Raw genomic sequence first — 5,000 nt, 5'->3', positions numbered from 1 at the left:
CGTGGTGTCACACACGATCGTCCGTCTCTTCTCTATAGCAGAAACCGATAAAAATACACCTCCCGAAAGAGAGTATATGGTGATTCTTTTTATATATATATATATATTTCGAAATACAACTGAACGTGGCGGAAGCGCACGGTGGTGGTCCAGCGAGGACACGCGACGACGGGGAATAAGAACTATTCGACCCGTTACGAATACGCATGCTCGTCCCGCACGATTTTAACACACACCGTGTTTTTCTCCAGTCGTCAAAGCGTTCGTGCGTCGAATTCGAAAAATAAAAAAAAAAGAAAAACACCTTTTCTCTCTCTCGGGGTAAAAGAGTCGATGTGTATTGTGTATAAAGGTTCTGCGAGAAGTCTCGTTTTGACGTGTGTTCCGCCGATAACGACGATCCTCCGAAACGGGGATACAGAAACGTTACACCTCACAACACGATCTCCGTCTCTTCTCTATAGCAGAAACCGATAAAAATACACCTCCCGAAAGAGAGTATATGGTGATTCTTTTTATATATATATATTTCGAAATTCAACTGAACGTGGCGGAAGCGCACGGTGGTGGTCCAGCGAGGACACGCGACGACGGGGAATAAGAACTATTCGACCCGTTACGAATACGCATGCTCGTCCCGCACGATTTTAACACACACCGTGTTTTTCTCCAGTTGTCAAAGCGTTCGTGCGTCGAATTCGAAAAATAAAAAAAAGAAATACACCTTTTCTCTCTCTCTCGGGGTAAAAAGAGTCGATGTGTATTGTGTATAAAGGTTCTGCTGCGAGAAGTCTCGTTTTGCCGTGTGTTTCGGTAACGACGATCCTCCGAAACGTACATCTCATTCGTAAGAGAGGAAGAAAACAATCTCCCTGGGGCCAGTCGGTAATATACCGACATACGACGTGTCGTGCACATCCGTCTCACGCACGGTATACAAAATATGAATAAAACGTGTGTAGTCTCTCTCTCTCTCGACTTCTTAATATTTTCTTTCACCTCTGACGCATCATTTCAGGTGACGTCGGGAGCGCGGGAAAAAAAATTTTTCTAAACACACGAAACCGTTCATCTCACGAACAGCCGAAAAAGTTGTCGCTCAGATCCATATCGCAGTGGAGCGGTATCCGCGGGCGGTCGTAATTGAACGACGCACGACGCCGCGAACACTCACGCGAGTCCATACAAACGATTCCGATCGTTTTGCAACAACTAGAACGTACACTGTCCGTGAAATTCACAGAATTTTCGCGTGTCCGCGACAAACGCCGACGAGACACCCATCGTTCGCTCGTACGTAGCATCCTTCTCTTAACCCGACTCAGAAACGTTCTTTGCGCCCTTCGGTAAAAAAACGTTCGATCCGAAGAGGTGAACGACGGCGGGGATTTGACAGAGCTACGCAAGCAGTGTATGGTACGTAAACGACCCTCAGCCAGGCGTGGTCCAGGAATTGTATCCGTGGACCGCAATGTGCGTTCGAAATGTCGATGTTCATGTGTCCTGCAGTTCACACGTTGACGCGCAATTAGCTGCGTTCTTCATCGACCCACGAGCCAAGTGATCCACCGTTCAGGGTAATCGTATAAATTTTATATTTCACATATATAATTTTATTCTCATTTGTTCGACCTAATATCTCTCTTCTTTCAAAGAGAAGATAAAAGTTGATACCTGAATCTCCGACCAGCGCGCGAAGGAGATTCAGGCGTCGCCTTGGAGACGACACCGAAGCCTTTCGAGACGAAAAACGTTCAAGTAATATGTATATATTTCTCGACGTTCCGGGCGTATAGTGCATTCAAAAACCCGCGAAAGACGCAGAAGACTCGCACGCGTGGAAACGACGGGGATATATTTTGTATCCTACCCGATACTGAATCCATCGCGTGCAGTCGACCCTCGCGTTCTTCCGATCAGACGCATCTATTGTTGCGCGCATGTTTTCGCGTCGCATCGCGCGAAACGTTGCACGAATCGTACCGATCGATCGATTGAAAGCAAATAATGAAAAAAGACTTCACAGCTGGCTCTTTGCCGGTCATTCGTCCCATGTTATCTCTTGCCGCGAAATTGGCGCGCAAGAGTTGGGTGTCAGACGCGCGGCTTTAAAACGAGCTTCACGGCCGGTCCCTTCGTTACCGCTTTCGTTCTTTCTCTCGGAACGACCATGAACGAACACGACGAGCGACGCTACGGCATACACACGTCCACGGATTCGATTAAAAAAACAGACTTCACAGCTGGCTCTTTGCCGGTCATTCGTCCCATATTATCTCTTGCCGCGAAATTGGCGCGCAAGAGTTGGGTGTCAGACGCACGGCTTTAAAACGAGCTTCACGGCCGGTCCTCTCAATTCCGTGTACGGTACACGCAAGATGCGGGTTCCACTTCCAGACTACCCGGTCCCTTCTCTCTACGAGAATCGATAGTAGAAGAACGGCTCGAAAACGCGTCTCAGAGACTAGGGGAAAAGAAGCGGTATGCGAGCGAAACGAAAACGCATTATGGAAACGTCGCGAAACAATGTTCGACGGTTGCTCGGTTCCAATCGTGCGGCCGTTTCAATTTCTCGTGCGCTTCACCGTCCCTCCGTAACTCTGGCCGATCGCGTATACCGAAGAGCCGACACGCGCAAAAACCACAGGCATTGTATACTGTATATATATATGTTACAGTCACAGCCTTCGCGCGTTTTACTCTCCGACGCGGGGTTTCCACGACGAAAGAGAGACAGTTTCGTGGCGGGTGACTCGGCCGAATCGCTACGACGGGTATTTCTATTATAGAACGAATCATCGCCACCCTTTACCAGTGCCCGACGAAGGAATCACAAGGTCATCTGGAGTTCACAATGCCAGCGACGGTAATTCCAACGAAGACCCGATAAGTCAACTCATCGTTCTATTTCTCCCCGTACAGAAAAGCGAATCGACGCTATCGCACCTCGCGCGAGCACGTAACTACTCTTCGCGTGGATCGTCCCATCGTCGAAAGATGTAAGACGCACGGAAATCGTGGCCCATCAACGTTTTTTTGTAACTCTGCCGATCGCGTATCACAGAGCCGAGACGCACATACCACAGGCGTATAATACCGTTTTCTTTCGTATGGTAAGCCTTCGCGTTTACTCTTCGGCGCGGGGTTTCCACGTCGAGAGAGACTTTCGTGGCGGGTGACATCGGTCGAAACGCTACGACGGGTATTACTATTATAGAACGAATCATCGCCACCCTTTACCAGTGCCCGACGAAGGAATCACAAGGTCATCTGGAGTTTACAATGCCAGCGACGGTAATTCCAACGAAGACCCGATAAGTCAACTCAACGTTCTATTTCTCCCCGTACAGAAAAGCGAATCGACGCTGTTGCACCTCACGCAAGCACGAACGTTCTCTTCGCGTGGATCGTCCCATCGTCGAAAGATGTAAGACGCACGGAAATCGTGGCACATCACGTGTTTTCGGAACTCTGTCGACCGCGTATCTCAGAGACGACGCGCGCGAACCACTGGCATATACTATTATATATCGCGTTTTACCCTCCGACGCGGGGATTCCACGACGAGAGAGAGTTTCGTGAGCGGGTTGACTCGGAAGAAACGCTACGACGGGTATTTCTATTATAGAACGCATCATCGCCACCCTTTACCAGTGCCCGACGAAGGAATCACAAGGTCATCTGGAGTTTACAATGCCAGCGACGGTAATTCCAACGAAGACCCGATAAGTCAACTCAACGTTCTATTGCTCCCCGTACAGAAAAGCGAATCGACGCAATCGCACCATACGCGTGCACGTAACAACTCTTCGCGTGGATCGTCCCATCGTCGAGAGACGTAAGTTTCCATACTATGAATTCGCGTTTTACTCTCCGACGCGGGGATTCCACGACGAGAGAGAGTTTCGTGAGCGGGTTGACTCGGAAGAAACGCTACGACGGGTATTTCTATTATAGAACGCATCATCGCCACCCTTTACCAGTGCCCGACGAAGGAATCACAAGGTCATCTGGAGTTTACAATGCCAGCGACGGTAATTCCAACGAAGACCCGATAAGTCAACTCAACGTTCTATTGCTCCCCGTACAGAAAAGCGAATCGACGCAATCGCACCATACGCGTGCACGTAACAACTCTTCGCGTGGATCGTCCCATCGTCGAGAGACGTAAGTTTCCATACTATGAATTCGCGTTTTACTCTCCGACGCGGGGATTCCACGACGAGAGAGAGTTTCGTGAGCGGGTTGACTCGGAAGAAACGCTACGACGGGTATTTCTATTATAGAACGCATCATCGCCACCCTTTACCAGTGCCCGACGAAGGAATCACAAGGTCATCTGGAGTTTACAATGCCAGCGACGGTAATTCCAACGAAGACCCGATAAGTCAACTCAACGTTCTATTACTCCCCGTACAGAAAAGCGAATCGACGCAATCGCACCATACGCGTGCACGTAACAACTCTTCGCGTGGATCGTCCCATCGTCGAGAGACGTAAGTTTCATAGTAAGCCTTCGGCGTTTTACTCTCCGACGCGGGGATTCCACGACGAGAGAGAGAGTTTCGTGAGCGGGTTGACTCGGAAGAAACGCTACGACGGGTATTTCTATTATAGAACGCATCATCGCCACCCTTTACCAGTGCCCGACGAAGGAATCACAAGGTCATCTGGAGTTTACAATGCCAGCGACGGTAATTCCAACGAAGACCCGATAAGTCAACTCAACGTTCTATTTCTCCCCGTACAGAAAAGCGAATCGACGCAATCGCACCATACGCGTGCACGTAAACAACTCTTCGCGTGGATCGTCCCATCGTCGAGAGACGTAAGTTTTCATAGTATTAATTCGCGTTTTACTCTCCGACGCGGGGATTCCACGACGAGAGAGAGTTTCGTGAGCGGGTTGACTCGGAAGAAACGCTACGACGGGTATTTCTATTATAGAACGCATCATCGCCACCCTTTACCAGTGCCCGACGAAGGAATCACAAGGTCAT

General features: G+C 49.3%; 1 non-coding gene across 1 annotated transcript; it reads right to left on the bottom strand.

The window, feature by feature from the left end:
- Positions 1-1,425: 1,425 nt before the first annotated feature.
- On the bottom strand, positions 1,426-1,580 carry LOC143175507 (5.8S ribosomal RNA). Its single transcript, XR_013000267.1, has one exon. It is a non-coding gene; the product is annotated as a 5.8S ribosomal RNA (ribosomal RNA).
- Between the last annotated feature and the right edge of the window lie 3,420 nt (positions 1,581-5,000).

Source organism: Nomia melanderi, unplaced genomic scaffold (genome assembly GCF_051020985.1).
Source record: "Nomia melanderi isolate GNS246 unplaced genomic scaffold, iyNomMela1 scaffold0098, whole genome shotgun sequence".
In the NCBI taxonomy this organism is placed as follows: Eukaryota; Metazoa; Arthropoda; class Insecta; order Hymenoptera; family Halictidae; genus Nomia; species Nomia melanderi.
Note: the sequence above shows the minus strand (reverse complement) of the source record. Positions and strands in the feature narration are given on the sequence as shown.